At 44.1% G+C, this 16338-nt stretch overlaps 1 long non-coding RNA gene across 1 annotated transcript; it reads left to right on the forward strand.

Moving 5' to 3' along the window:
- Positions 1–3176: 3176 nt before the first annotated feature.
- Positions 3177–15124, forward strand: LOC140681739 (uncharacterized). The gene is made up of 2 exons (XR_012052870.1): positions 3177–6806; positions 7084–15124. It is a non-coding gene; the product is annotated as an uncharacterized lncRNA (long non-coding RNA).
- Positions 15125–16338: the final 1214 nt, after the last annotated feature.

Below are 16338 nucleotides of genomic sequence, written 5' to 3' on the forward strand. Positions count from 1 at the left end.
TTGGATTTCTTTTTGATGGGTTCTTATGTTTTTGAAGGATGTGTTTTTAAAGGTTTATAATGTTTTTTATGGGTCATAGCATGAAGTAGAGGGTAGGTTTTTAATTCGGCTGTGGAGGCTTTTATTGGCGTGAGTATGTAGTGGTTTATTTTGGTTGGTTTGAGGTAGTGTCCTGTAGTTAATTATTGAGGTTTTTTCAATATTGATAATTGCATTCTTGTTTATTATGTTGTAGGGGTTTTATTTGTCTTGTTTGATTGCTTTGTGTGTTTTATTGTCTCAGACAATTTGGGAGTTATTATTTATGGTTACTTTTCTCTTTTGGTGACATGTTTATTTCTAGGTGGTATTTGTGTTTTGATGGTTTAAGGCATTCTGAGGTCCTTGAGTTAGGAATTATTATTTTGTTGTTGTGAATATATATTTTTTTTGTAGTTGGATGTATTTGTTGGTTTTTATTAGTTTGATTTTTGGGAACATGGGTATTTCTATGGTGGATCTTTATAGCTAGGTATTTTATTTGGGTGGTGAGTTTTTTGTTTCTTCATGGTTTCGATTTTTTTTATATCTGTAATTATTTGGGGGGAGTTTAGTTAATTTTTTAGAGTATTGGGTTCTCTTGATGAGTTAGTGTAGTGGTAGGGTATTGTTTGGGTTTTTTTTAGAAACATTTGGGATCTGTTGTATGGTTTGGAGTATAAGAGGTTAGTTGAAGAGTTTTTTTTCTTTTTAGTGTTTTTTTTTGTTTTGTGTGGGTTTTTATAGGTGGGTTTTTTTAATTAATGTTCCATTTTTGTTATGTGATAAGAACTGTTAGTGAAAGGAGCGTAGTGGGTTTTTTTTTGCTGGTAGTTGGTTGGCTGGTGGAGCCTTTCTGAATTTTTTGGATGGTATTCTTGGTTATTCGATGCTGTTTGTTATGGCATTTTATTTTTAGGAATTGGATTATAACTGCAGAGTTCTAACTGTAACTCTAATGAAACAAAACACATGCATAAATATGAAAATGGGAATATAAAACTTCAATTTTAAATATAAATGGAAAACATATGAATAAAACATGTAACATGAATAATGTTATCCACTACTATTAGGTATTATATTGTTTGATATATAGGATTTTGTTTATATAAATACAGATAAATATAGATTATAAATATAAATAAAATCCATATAAAATATCCATATTGAGACGTATAATTAATACATGTGGATATATAAATATAAAAATTACTAAATAATAGAAATCAATACAGTACATAATGCATATTTTACTGTGTATGTCCTATTTTAACACATTCTATGTCCTAAATATTATATATCGAAATACGGTACCTCAATATATTGTAATCGAATATATAACAACTTGTAAAAATCAAAAATAGAAAGGTAGAAATATTTAAATATAGTTTAAAATAAAGGGGATTTTTATTTTGTATTTGGTAGTAGGTAGGGGGTTTTTTATAAAATCTATAAATATAAATAAAATAAAATTAGAAATCTGTGTATAGAAATACATCGTAAATACCTTAAGATCAATATAAAAAATTCAAAGGTAAGTAAAAATCAATATTAGCAGTATCTATGAAGTATAATATAAATAATAATTTGTCTATCTTGCTACCTTAATATATATGATATATATTTATAAACAATCACTATAAAGTAGAAATGCAAATGTGACTATAATGATGAAAAAAACATGTAAATATTCAAGTATCGTTTAAAGAAAGGGCTTTTTTTGGTTTTTATTTGGTTAGAGGCAGGGTTTTAATGGAAGAAAAATGAATATACCTTTTCTTTTGATATCATTCTAAGTATAGAAATATATATTCAATGTATACAGAGATATATAAAAATATAAAATAGAAATGAAAATAAGTATTCCGTATAGATAGAATATAAATAACACCATACATCAATCTATATTTTAAATGTAAATTTGAATATAAATGCGAAAAATAGAGATAAATTTAAACGCAGATTGAAAGATAAGGGGTTTTAAAAAGATTTTTACTTGGATAGAGGCAGGGGTTTATTTTAAGCAATATAAACCTTTTAGAAATAGAAATCTAACTATAGAAATATGTAAGTAATATATTAAGCAATGTATAAAAATGTAAATTGTAATAAAATATAATAGGAATAAATGTAAGAAATTATTAAAATTGCAATTATACATCAATATGCATTATAAATCCGAATGTGAATATAAATATGTAAAATACAAAAATAAAATATATTGAGATGCTGTTTGAAAGAAAAGGTTTTTTCTTCTGGTTCTTATGGGGTTAGAGGCAGGGGGTTTTTGTTGGCGTTCTTTTCCGCGCGGGCTGTTTTGGGGCATTTGCTTCAGAGGACGTTCCGGAGGGGCGGGTGGCAGCGCTTGCGGACACAGAGCGGTGCTGCAGCCGCCGCCCGCGGCCGCTGTCTCGGGAGTGGCGTGTCGCGGACTCGCGTGCCGCGCACACGGGCTGTGGGCTCAGCGGCTCCGCGGGCGGTCGGATTTGGAGCAGGCGCCGACCGGCATCGGCAGATTCGCCTCTCTCTGCCCAGCTCCTGCAGCGGCCGCCATCCTGGGCGCGGCCCCTGCCTCTGCCGCGCTGGGTGCCCGTCCCGTCCCCTCCCGTGCGTTCCCACCGCCTCCCTGCCGTACAGCTAGAAATAAACAACACCAACGTAGAAATATACATAGGTTAAAAAGAAAGGGCTTTTGGGGCGGGGCGGCGTTATTTGGTTCGAGGCAGGGTCTTTTAGTTTCTGTGCGGGATTTTTTGGGACATTTATTTCGGAGGATTTTTCCCAAGGGGATCGATCGCCGCCGCTCTTTTCCCCCTGCCTCCCCTCCGGGCGAGCGGCGGCCCCCGGCTGTGGCGGGCGGCGGTGCTGCCGCCTTGTGGCCACAGAGCGGTACTGCAGCCCCACAGCCAGCGCCCGGCCGAAACCACCGAGACGGGGCGGGAGCGGCCAGAGCGGCCCCAAAACCACCGAGACGGGGCGGGAGGGGCCAGAGCGGCTCCAAAACCACCGAGATGTGGCGGAAGTGGCCAGAGCGGCTCCAAAACCACCGAGATGTGGCGGAAGTGGCCAGAGCGGCTCCAAAACCACCGAGACGGGGCCCGGAGGGGCGCGGGGCGGCAGCGAGCGGCGAGCGGGGCGGTGTGTGTGAGTAGAGGGGAGCGGTGAAGGCGGCTCCGCGGCGGCGCCGGGGAAGGATGGCAGCGGCGAGGGCGGCCCGGCGGTCGCGGCGCTCCCGGGCCGGGGTGGAGCGGCGTCGGAACAGGGCTGCGCCCGCCCCTCCTGCCGCCCTCCTGGGAATGGGTTGAGGCATTATGGGTGTATTTAGGTCGGGATAACGATTTTGTTGTTTTGTAAACAAATGTCAGTTGTTCTGGCAGGAACAGGCTGAATGGGGCTGTAGCTCTGCCTACGAGGTCAAGCAGTGATAAGGCCTTGTCAGCACGGTAAAGAAGTGAGCCTCTGTGTAGCACTTCTCTGTAACAGATTAGCAGCTGCTGTAGCATCATTTCCTAGACATTGAGTGGTCTGGGGCTGGATTAGAAAAAAATTAGGTTTAGTGTGTTGTTTAACAGCTGCAGGTGGAGGAACCTGTGCCTTCTGCTCTCCCCACAGCTGTCTCGGCTGTCACACCTGTCCTGAGGAAAGCCCTGTGGAAGGAGCTCGGTGCCGCGATTCAGGACCCTGAGGCCACTGTGAAACTGCACATTCTTTCCAAGCTGTTGCCACCTCCGGGAAGCAAAGGGCTGCACAACCTGATGGACTGCCTTCCTGCTGCTCCGGAGAGAGCAGGCAATGAAGAGAGGTGGGCAGCGTGTGTGTGTGTGTGTGTGCCTCCCCCAGGGCTCAGTTTGTCCTGGGAATCAGTGTGATAGGAATGGGAGCATTAACAGCGTCCTCTCCTCCGAGAATCTGTTGCTTTGCACTTTGGCAGCAAGACATCTTTATGATATACAAAACCAAGTTAAAATGTTAATAAGAAAGTCAGCAGCTATCTCTCTGCAGCTGGGCCGTGGCAGATGCCATATCCACGGTGCTTAAAAACTCAGAGGAGCTGCATTCCTGGAGGAGACATCTCTTCTCAGCCTGCGTAAAGGGGTTAGTTGCCATGTACAGCAGCAGTAAAGATGAAGGCAAGCAAGAAGTGGAGAGGTCCATGCTGCTGAGGCTAGAGGAATTATTGGTGAGACTGCTTATCTCCTTTGCCACAGAGGGACTGTATGCATATGTGTGATTGGGCAGTTGTAGATTTTGTAAATACAGATTGGACTCGATTTCCTGTTTTGTGGATTCTGGTTTCCGTGGATTTTTCATAGCTTTTTCCGAGTCCTGAGAATCCTTTATACGAGGCAGTTTTGTGTTCTTGATGATGACTTTCTGGTACGAATCGCCTTTGAATGTGTGAGCTTGAGGTATTTAGGAGTAAGAAATCAAAGGTTACCAGTGGAATTAAAAAAAAAAAAAGTTAAAATTAATTAATTAAATTATTATAAATTAATTAATTTAATTTTTAAATTTAAGTTATCACCTTCTTTTTTAAAAGAAGCTGATAGAGATACTTGTGCCAAGACCCATCTGCCATGCCATCTGAAGTCTGGGGCAAAAGTCTGGTTGATCAGGAATAGAAATCAGACTTTGATCTTGAAGAACACTACTTGGTCACTCCCTCTGTATACTGTTGCCTTGGTTTGAGTTCAGTGAACAGGGATCCCCGTGACACGCAACACTGAAGGTCCCTGGGCAGTGAATGCCTTTGCGCTCTCATGGCTTTTGCTGAGACTCCCTTGTAGGACCTGGCTGACTCTGCAGGCCCTGGGGCCACCTCACAGGGTCCATCCCATGCTGAGGGTGTTTCCAGCCTGGCGAGGTTGGCACCTGCATTCCCAGGACTGTTGGGATGTGCAGCTGTCAGTCTGCTCCAGGCTCTCGCTTTGACTTGTCAAGTTGCGAATCCTTTTGCACTTGAGGCGTTTGAAGAGTATTGAGCCGCTGGGTTTTTGGAACCTACAGCCCAGCTTGCTTTTTGATTCCATACAGCCCCTGCTCCCAGACCAACAAGTTTCTTTTGAGCCAGGAATTAGGATTGTTGTATCCAAGAGCTTTTTTCCCTGTTACCCTCAGATCATCCCACGTGAGCGTTTGGCTTGCGTGTTCTTAGTGTGTCCCTTGAACAAAAATTGCTGTAGAAGCTCCATGTGCCAAATGTAAACCAACACCTGTTTTTACTTGCTGCACACAGTGTGTGGTTGAAGAAGTGGACCCAGATGACTGGTGTGACCTTGTGAAGACAGGGCTCAAGTAAGTGCTTTCATTTGAATTTGGTTTGGTTTCACCAAGTTCATTTTCTTTGCCAAGTTAATTTTCTTTGCCAAGTTCTCATTTCTTACCCAACTTGTAGCTTCAAGTGGGTTTTCTTGGGTTTGGTTACAGTCTGACTTCTCTGTGATCCTTCTCCCAAAGGTACCGTTACAGAGATGAAACATTTCTGAAGGTCCTGAACGTTGCCATCCAGTTACTATACATGAAAGAATCCTCACTAAGAGCGTAGTCAAGCTCTCCAAACTACACATGGTGGTCATACAGCGCTCTCCATTTTTGGCAGCCATCCTGAGGTCAAGAGAAGATGATTGCATGAGCGTCCAGACAAAAGGTATTTTTTAATCATCTTCTTCCCATCCTAAACACAGCTAATCTTCTCTTTCGTGCATTATATTCTTTCCATCCAGTAACACATCCACCCATGTAAATACTTGCAGAGTTATTAGCAGTTCCAGAATACTGGCATTTAAATTGTACCTCTGCTTGGATCCAAATGTTACATTCATTTTATGCTGGTTGTAAAGACTTCTGTTTTTAAAACTAGTGGAAAGGCGGGTTTGGGTTTTTGTTTGCTTATTTGTTGTTCTGGTATTTTTAACCCAGCTGAAGTCTTGGATTTATTGTTTTGGTTTCTGAGGTACTTAGTGTAAGATCACTGAAGTGCACATAGATCCTGTGATGTTTAAGCCTCGGCTACACGTGACACAGGCTTCTGAAAATGGAAATGGCCTTGGCAGAGTAGCAGCTGTGAAGCAAAGCAGAATTAAAATGCATGAGAGCAGAAGAACCAAGTGAAATGGTACTTCTGGGTGCTGTGTGCTCCTCTGGCCTCTGCCTGCTGTGAACACTCTGTGTTGCAGCTCAGTGTAGTCCAATTCAGTGTTTGTTTGGTTTGATTTTTGTGTGTAACAAAAACACTGGTCACTTACTCTAAAGAACTTCCCTTCTTTACTGGACACATCCTGGAGTGGGACCAGACTCCCCCTCACCCTGGAGGAATTCCCTGCTCCTCTGGAGAGGGGTGAAGCCAAAGCTTAGGAGCAAAGGCAAACCACCAAACCAGGGGCATTCTATATATATCCAAATAAGGGGCTCTGTCTTCCTGCTTTTCCTGTAGTTCTCCTTCCTGGTTTCACCTGGCCTGGAAGGATGGGCATGGCCTGTATTTATCATCTGAAAGTGGTGTTACTAAATCTGTCCAGAGGTTCTGATTACAGATACTCATTTTCTGCCAGAAAACATTTTCATTTCATTCCTTTCACCCAGGATGGCTCTCTGTGGTCTCAGACAGTGTTCCCTGGGAGGAAGGGCAGCCTTTGCCTCGCCTGCACAGCTCAGGTGGATGTGACAGAACTGGTGTGGCCTGACAAGGCATGAGCAGCTGTCTGTGCACTGGAGTGCCTTGAAACCTTTCTCTGTGAGGTTTTGGACACTTTTCTCTTTGGGATTTCTTGTGACACATCACCCAGGTGTCCCTTCCTTTGTATAAATCCCGTGGTAAAGGATTGAATGACGGACAAGTGGGGCCATGGATAAAAATGGTTCTGTTAAAATTAGGCTAAGAATGCAATAGAGAAATGAGCTTCCTTTTAATGAAATAGTTAGGAATAAAAATGCTTTTATATTTGAATTGGTGTCCCCTCTCACGGATAAAACCCCCTGGTGAGCAATCACAGCAGAAGTGTGAAAGCCGGGATCCATTGGCTTCCACAGTGGACTTAATGTTCATTTCCTCCTCTCTTTCAGGACAGGAGAAATCATTAAGCTCCTCCCATCTTTGCCAGAAGCTTCAGTGTTTAAGCAGCCAGAGCCAAGAGGCTTCAGCACCAGGGGGGTGCACTGGAGGGCTCCTGGTCCTGCCCACGCTGTGGGGTAAGTCAGAGGGACGCAGGGTTCCCCTTTTCCTCTCTGCTGGGATTAAGTGCCTCGGGAATGCCATTTCTGACAGCCCAGCCGTACCCCTGTGTGCTGGGAAAGGGCAGCAGGGAAGAGGCAAATGCCAGAGTTCCTTGGGGCTGACGGAGCTGTGGTGTTTGGCTGTGCCCAGGGGGGCAGGCTGGGCATTGTTCGGGCACCCAAGGACTGGTCTGGGGCTGGGAGCCCGGGGAGCCGAGCTCTCGGTGCATTCCCAGCTCTGCCAGCTGCTGCAGGGCTGGGTGCCAGCCTCTGCTGGGGCTGGGGCAGGAGCTGCAGGGCAGGGCTGGCAGGATTTGGGAGCAGAGGGAGGAAAATGAGGAAGGGTGCTGGGCGGCGCTCAGCCTGTGCTGGTGTCAGCGCAGCCGTGCAGGGCGCCGGGATCTGGGGTCAGCTCCGGCTCTCCTGGGGTTCAGGGTGCAAGGTCGGAGGGACTGGGTTTATCTGTGGCTTTCCAGGCCAGCAGGAACAAGGGGAATGTGGTGCCAGAGCTGTGTCCCATCGGGCTGCGCTTCCCTCTGAGCACAGAGTCTGGGCTGAGGGGAGATTGCTGCGAGTGCCCCGTGAGCAATCCAGGGAACTCGGAATTGCATCCGCTGCTGGGAACACTGCCTGAGCTCTGCTCAGGCTGTGTCTGCGAGGAGTGGGATTTGGGCTGCAGAGGTGCTGCTGGGCACAGAAAATGGAGTAAATCCTCTCCAGGGACGTGCAGTGAAGGATAGTGCAGCAGGGAAGGAGAGTATTTGCAAATTATATCAGTATTTCTCCCAAAACTGGGAGAAATGGGGTGGAGCAGAGATGGGCTGGTTTGGTTTTGTCTGGGCCGGTTATTCCTCGTGCAATGTTTTAAATCTGTTGTATGATTTTCTCTCCAGTATCTTTCCAACAAAACCTGACAGAAATTTAGGTTCAGGGTTAGAAGTTGGGTCCATTCACTGCAAAACCTTGCCCAGGCTGGAGGACTGGGGTGATGGCTGCTCTCAGCAAAGGTTACCTGTGAATACCGTGTCAGATTTCCTTCAGTGCTGGGCAGGAAAGGTGAGGGTTTGGATCAGGAATTCTGCAAACAAAGCCTGTGTGATGGTGGTTTATTGTGTTTTTCAGGGAGCCAGGGCTGGCACAAGGACTCGTGCAGGTGCTGCTCTGGCACTGGAGCTGTTGCCCTGTGGAGCCATTTTAAAGGTGTGATTATGGAACATTTTGGAGGCTGTTTCTGGAATTCCATTTGTAGCTGGACCTCACTCCGAGTGCAGCAGTCCAGGTGAGGGTTCTGACCTCTCCAGACTTGTGCTCACCTTGGTACAGCCCGGGGCTGGAGCAGGTTTTCCAGGGAAGTGGAGATGGCTGAGGATGGGTGCTCTGGAAAGCAGGGACCTGCTGGGATTTGCATTTGCAAAGCTGCCGTGAAATTTGTAAAACCAGCAGGAAATTCTAATTCCTGTGGGTTTTGGGGAGGAGGTGCAGGTCACCCTGAGAGCTAGACCAGAACTGGTTTGTGGTAAGGAGTCTGAGGTGTGTAAGTGCCACAGCTGGTATGAGCTGTGTGCTAAATGCAGTCCCAGCCCCAGAGGGAGGCTGATGGGCTCTGCTCATTGCTGTCCCCAGCTGTCCCCAGCCCGCTGCTCCCCCGTGGATCTGCTCTGGATTCGGGCTGTCGGTGCTGGAGCGCCCTGCTCCCTGCAGGGCCCTGCCCCTAACCCACGCAGAGAGAGAGAGCCCTGCTGGCCAGAGTGATCTTTTTTCATTTTTTCTCCCTGTGCTGTTAGCAAGGAAGGGATGGGACTGCTCTTGGGCCGGGAGCGCTCAGTGCTCAGGTGAGCACCCGCCTGGGAGCGTGAGGGTTTGCAGAGCGAGCAGCTGCTGCGGCTCAGGAGCAGCCACAAGTTCTTTGTTCCAAGGCAGGCCAGAACTTTCTAACCCCGGGGTTTATTTGGCTTTTGGAACCCAGCACTTCTGCTCAGTTCTGCCGCACTGAAGGTACTTTTGTTCAATGCCTTCTGTTGGAACTTGTCAGCTCTCAGTGTAGCGCACACAGCCCCAGCCCTGCCCTGCAAACCCTTCCCCATCGTGCCCACACAGTTTCCTCTCTCACTCACTCGGGGCAGGCTCCTACTGACAGCCACAGAAACAGAAGTTATTTTATGTTGTTTTATTCTTTTCCTGCGTAATGCCCGTGTCTTGTATTGGTACATCAATCCCAGCTTCTCCCGAGGCTGCAGATCAAATCTTTCAGTGTCTGTGGGAGTTTCTGGTTTTCCCATTCCCACGTCTCCCCTCTCTCTCTGTATGAAAAAAAAAATTTTAATAATGGATTTGTTAAGCATTTGTTGCATAAATTAACATACAGAAGGTGTTATCATTAGTATTATTATAATAATATAATTAAAATGTATAATTTTGGCATAAGATTTTTAAATTATGGTGTTAAATTTTATTTATTGTTATCTTTTATTAGTTATTCTTATTTTTGATATTTCTTAAAGTTGTACATTTTTATAAGTAGATTTTGTGTGAATAGATATGTTTATACATTTTATTAAATTTTTATATTTATATTTGTGTGTTAATAAAAGAAAATTTATTGTTGGTTTTTTTTTAAACTGCATATTTAATATTTTTATATTTTTTAAAATGTTATTTATTGTAAGGGGATGTAGAATTAGATTGTTTATTTAGATAATATTTTAACTGATTTAATTGTTTTAGCGTTGTTGTTGAAGTAATAGGTGGTATAAAAAGTGATGCTACCATTTTTAAGTTTCAAGGCTTAAAATTACTTTTCTATTTTGGTTACTATTGATGGATAAATGACTTTTTTGTTTTAAATTGTTAACTATTTTTATATAAGGGCTTTTTAATTATATGGGTGATTTGTAATGTTTTTTATTGGTATATTAGGTAAGTAAGTCAAGAATGGATTTTTTGAGTAGTGCTAGATAAATACAAAGTATGTAAACTTGAAACTTCAGTTAAAGTTACTTAAACGTTTGTTTTACATTGGTTAATTGGTAAAGTGATATAATTAAAAGTAAATAAAGTAAATAGAGTAGAGGTATAATATTTGATAGAATTTTATAATTGGTAAGTTATTAAATAAGATTTTTATAATATTGATTTTTACATTTATAAAGAAACTTAAAGTTTATATATTTTGGTGGGTGTAGTACAAGATGTTAGGTGTAAGTTGCAATTCTTGTGTAATTTACTTGTATTTACATATTTACTTGTATTTACATATTTAGTAACATAGTAACCTATGTTACTAAATATCTATATTTAGTAACATAGGTGAAATGATATAATTAGTAAGTATTAAAAGATTGTACATTATTTTAGAGTTTATAACAGTTGATAAATGTTAAATTAGTGGTAAGTTAAATATTTATGTGTGGATAATGATTTTTTAAGTTTATTTTAAAAATAAGTTTATTTGTTATATTGATAAAGTTAAATTGTTAAGTTAAAATTATTTTAATTTATTTTTGACGTAGAAAATATTTGGGTTTGTTGTTAATTATTTTATTTAGGTAGAGTTAGGGTTAGGTTATAGTTTAAATTTTAATTGGTGAATGTTACTTACTATATTTTTATCTAATGTTTTTAAAAGTAGTAGTTAAGAGTAAAAATGTTAGGATTAAAGATTAATTACATTATGTAATAATTGGATTTTTTTAGAAGTTTTTTAGAATAGATATGCTTTGAATATAGTAACCTTTTTTTTTAAGGATTTGAAAGTGGTTATGGACAGGATTGTGAGTTTGGATTTGGATATTGAGAGTGTGAAGGTGCAGGAAATGTAGGAGAGAGTCATTACTTAGTGTGAAACTTAGAAAAAGAAATTAATGTTGTAGTTGGATTTTATATTGAAGTGATTTTGTAATAATAACTGAGGAAACTGATAAGATTAACAGTTTGGAGGAGGTTTTTAATGAAATATCTTTTTTTTAATCTTGAAAAATATTTAAAATTATGAGATAACATTAGGTTAAATTATAGAGTTAGTGTAGAGATTAGTTAGAGAGTTAACTTGGTGTAAGAGCGGTATAAATTGAGAATAAAAAAGTAGGAATTAGAAATTTTATGTGTTTTTAGATCATTATATAAAGAGATAAAGTATATGAAAGTTGGTTGTAATTATAATCATATTTAATAAATATTGTTTATTATAAAAATGAATATATTTATATTATATAATTAGTATATTAGTAGTATGTGTTTGAAGAAGTTAGGATAACTTTTAAAAAATAGTTATATATTAAGGAAATAGAGTAAAATTTTTAAATAGTGTGATATGAATAGTAATTGCTATTTTTTGGTGTTACTTATAAAAGATAAAAAGAGTAGAGATTGTAATGAAGAGCAGAATTTTTGATGAAAGTGATCATATAATACACTGTATTTTTTTTACTTCTGAATAGGTGTTTGTTAGTGTTTTCTTTTAGTTGTTTTCATTGGAGTTGTTTTAATTTTTAAGAAAATTAACCATATACTGTATAGTTTAGAGAAATGATCTTTGATAAAATTTAGGATAAGTTATATTAAATAAGATTTAAATTTAGACTGAAGGAATTTTGATAGTAAGGAATAATAAACTTAATTTTAATAGATAAAAAGAAACTTAATGTATTTATTTAAATGTATTGACATTTAATTTTATTTGATTTTATTAACACTTAACATATTGAATGTTATTATTTATAAATATTGAAGGTTTTTTAAGTCTTTTGGTTTTAAAGAAATTTTAGTTGGTTGAGTTATGATTATTACTTATATCTTTACAGGGTGGTTTTATTTATTGGGAGATATGTTTCTTAGGAAAATATTTTTATTTATGTTACATTTCAAATGGTGCTAATTTGTATAGTGGGGTTTTTTTAAATGCAGGATATTGATTAGATTGTTTTATATTTTTTGTGGGCTTTGAAAAAATATTTATATGGTTAGGCTTTTCTATTTTTGAAGTATGTTTTGATGGTTTTTGTTGTTTTTCTAAGAGTTTTTGATTTAGAATTTGAAGAGTATTTGGCGTTTGGAGGAAATAAAGGTGAGGGTTTTTGGATACAGCTGAGTTGTATGGTACGTTATTTTGATTTTTTGTTTGGTTGTGGGGAAGGTCTCCTTTGGTTAGATGTGGGAGCGTGAGACTGGAACTAGGACTTTTTGTCTAATGCTTGATGAGTCTGTTTTATGGGGAGGAGGTGTTATTTTAAGTTTTGTAAAATACACTGAGAATTAGTTAAACTCATGGAAGAAACATTATGGTAATTAAAGGGTGCTATGTTTAAAGAGCTATAAATCTTTTTTAATAACTGCTTGACATAAGGTGAGCTCAATCTACTTTTTCTGCCCCAGCAAGCATCAGGCACGTCCGCATCAATGGCACGACCCCTGCCCACTGCTCCTGTTTCACCCGACCAAAATCAAGAGAAAAGTTGGTTGGGCTTTAAGAACTTGAAATAACTTTGAAGCAAAATAAATCACATTTTTCCCCTGTGTTTTTTTCCTTTCAGATGCTGCACTCACCTCTGCAGACAAGCGCTGAGCTCTCACTGCAGGAACCTGTCAGGCCTCGGTGGCTGTGAGTTCACGTTCTTCTCACTGGGGAATTGAAATAATTGCTGGTTAATTGCAGAAATGTTTTCTGGAGCCTTTCCCCTTTTGTGCCCCTGTGCTGTGTGGGACAAGGGCAGAGGAGCCTCGGGCTGGAAAGGGGCGGGAGAAGGCAAAGGGACCCCCTGGTGTCCCCAGGGCTCTGTGGGGAACAGAACGGACACTGTGCGGGCACGGGGAGGTGAGGAGTGACAGTCTGGGGCCAAATCCCAGCTCACCCGCAGGGAAATAAGTGAGGGACATTTTGGAGGGGAAAGCTGAGGCCATGAGTTCACCCAGCCTGGCCAAGTTGTGTTCGCACAAAGTGGCACCAGAGGCGAAAGTCAATCCAGAGCCCACCCTGCTCAACCTCTAAGTCCCAGAATAAATTCTTCAAGCTGCCCGTTGAGAGATTAAAAACACATGAAAGAGAACCAAGAGCATTCCGAGAGCAAACCAGAAGGTTCTTGGGAATCCCATTGCAATGTTGTCACAGCCTTTTTGACAGAGCTTTAAGTTTTTTATCTCAATGCTGATTTTTTCTGCCTGGATCATTCACTCTGGGGGCTGTGGGGATTTTTTGGGATTGAACTCCCTCCCTGTGGCCCTGACACTGCTCAGGAGCTGGAGGAAAAGCAGAGTCAGCTCTCCTGGCAGGGGCAAGGAGTTTTCCCCCAGAGCAGATGCAGCAGCTGCCCTCCAGCCCGGCCAGGAGGGATCTGCTTTGGCTCCTGGCTGCTGCAGGGACAGAACGTGTTCAGCTGCTCCAGGTGACATTCCAGCTGCCTCATCTCCCATCCCTGCTCCCGCCCCTCCTGCTCTCAGCTCCCGCCCAGCCAGCTGTGCCGAGGGGAATTTGTCCCACCAGCAGCAGGGGAAGGACAAGGGCTCCCACCCTGGCACTTGGATTGTCCCTCTGGGGGATGCCGGCTGCTGGGATTTAGATAATTCCATACATTTGGCTGCTGAAACTTCCCCACCCAGGGGATTTAGCACAAAGATTGTTCTCTGCGTGGTGCCTGGATTTGGGGTTAAGTATCAGCTTTGCTAGTACAGATGAATTATGCCCACAGCCCCAGGTTCCCTGCTGAATTCCTGCTGGAATAACCTGACAGTGCCTCGTGGAGAGTGGAAATTCCCATGCAGAGCTGCCACTTTAGCACCAGCTGTGTCAGGAACCAGCAGAGGTTCCAGGGAAGCTCAGTGGGATCAGGACAAGGACAGGTCTCTATTCTATAGAACTTGCTATTTAAAACCCTCATCCCCCAGCCCAGGGCTGTGTCTGGAGTCACTTGACAGAATTCCCTGGAACTCAGCTGATTTCACCCCCCGGAGCTCAGGCTCCAGCTGATGTTTTAAAGCAGGACAAGGCGGTGCCTGGATGCGCTCCCGGCCTGTGCTGAGGCAGAACATCTGTCCTGCAGAAGCTCCGCTCCTTTCAGAGCCTCAGCAGCGGCCTCTGCATGTCCTTTTCCCTCAGGAAAGGGATGCACATCCCTGCCTGCAGCACACCACCAGTGGGACCCACCTGTGAGAGTTTTCCATCACTTCTGCACCTCCAGCTGGCTCCCTGGAAATCTCCAGACATCATCGCACTCGAACCTCTGATTTTAAGGCATCTCCGAGGCTGTGGCTTGGCATTTAGTATCTGTGAGGGAAGATTGCCTTGGCTCAAATGAAACGTAAACTTTAAGGCATTTAGAGATTTTGAGGAGCTAAGAGAAATACGTCTTACTAGAATTAATTAAAATAAGAATAATAAATGAGTAGGCCTTGATGAAGTTAGGAGTTAGTAGTTAACTAATAATTAATTGCTTGTCAGCACAATGTTTAGTTAGCTGGGTTTATAATGAAGAATATAGAAACTGATAAATAGCTTTTAGGAACATAAGACAATTGTGGGCCTCCTCTGTTCTGAAACCAATTGAAGACAAGGAATGGGAGTTCTACCAAGAGTTCATTTGTCATACTTGCATTGAAAAGGTAGAAAGGTCAGAAGGAGGAAGATGTCATTTACTTCCTCATTTTGGGACCCCTCCCCATGAAAGGGACCACCGACCCATTTCAAAGGACAAACTACGCATGCTGAATAGCTTTTGGAGTGATTAGCATACGAAGCGGGGAATGGGATGTACCAAAATTATGAATATGTATTTGTATTTTGTGTATTCAATACTTGTATGGATAAAAAGACTCTGTAATCACCTGGAAGGGGCGGTGTGTATTTGGGAGCGATCCCGCACGCTGCCCGGCGTCGAATAAACACACACTTGCTAACTTTAAACTGTTAGAGAGTTTTTGTCCGTCACATTAGGATTTCGATACTAGATCAATATCCATATTTTTTTAATAAATCACAAACGCTGCTGGTGGATGATGGCCTCAGGCTGGAAAAGAGGGAGGAGATTTGGGGTGGCTGGGACATACCTGGCAGCTGTGTGGGAGCTCGGGGAGGTCAGAAACGGGGATTGCTGTCAGAGCCCCTCTGCAAACGGCCGTGCCTCCGTTCCCAGGTGATGCCAGCCGTTCCCTGGGGTTCCTCCGGGCTGTCGGTGCCGTCTGTCCGGGCTGAAGCATCCCTGCGCGCCTGTGGGGAGCAGCCCCCGGCCGAGGAGCCACGGGCAGCCCTTGAGCCGCGTCCGTGCCAGCGCTGTCCGGTGCCCCGGTGCCCGTGCCGGGCCGTGCGTTGGTCACGCTGCGAGCCACGGGCCGGGCACGGCAGCTCCTGCCCTGCCGAGCCAAGGGCCGGAGGTGCTCTCTGCCCTCCGGGGGCTCCGGGCTCCTGCAGCCCCGCACCGGGCGCAGGCGGAGCGGGAGCGGCGGCCCCGGCGGAGCGGCGGTGCCGGTCCCGATCCCAGCCCCGATCCCGCCCCGATCCTCCGGCCCCGGCACCCCCACCCTGCCCGCCGAGGAAGGAGCGGCGCTGCCCGGCTCCCACAGCAGCCACCGGCGGGACCGGGGCCCAAATCCCCGGGCCCGGATCCCAGTCCCGGTCGCACCTGAGCCCGTCGGGCGCCGCGCAGCGCCGGGAGCAGCCCCGATCCGATCTCCGCACGGCGCTCCGAGCGCCGGTCCCGCCGCAGCCCGGCCGAGCATCTCCCGCAGAATGTGAGGCGGGCGCGGATCCGCCGCCATTTATGGGCGGGGGGCGGGGGGGCGGGGCCGGGGGCGGGGCCAGCACAGGTGCGCGCACAGGTGCGCGGGGCCCCAGCGCGCCTGCGCGGGGCGGGGCCGGGGGGATTTAAGCGGCAGGGAGGGCCGGGCAGAGCCATTTGACGCTGGGCGCTCGGGGCGGGAGGTTGCGGCCGGGCGGGCCCCTTTATCTCTTTTTCTCTATATTTCTTTGCTTCTGTGTTTCTGTTCTTTTGCGTTTCTTTTTCTCTATACCTCTCCTGTGTACCCTCCCTTCCTCCCCTCCCCCACCCCCTACACCCTCCCCCCCCCAAACCCCCCCCCTCCCTCTCCCCCCTAGCCCTCCCCTCCCTCCCCCCCGGGCGG

This window comes from Taeniopygia guttata, chromosome Z (genome assembly GCF_048771995.1).
Source record: "Taeniopygia guttata chromosome Z, bTaeGut7.mat, whole genome shotgun sequence".
In the NCBI taxonomy this organism is placed as follows: domain Eukaryota; kingdom Metazoa; phylum Chordata; class Aves; order Passeriformes; family Estrildidae; genus Taeniopygia; species Taeniopygia guttata.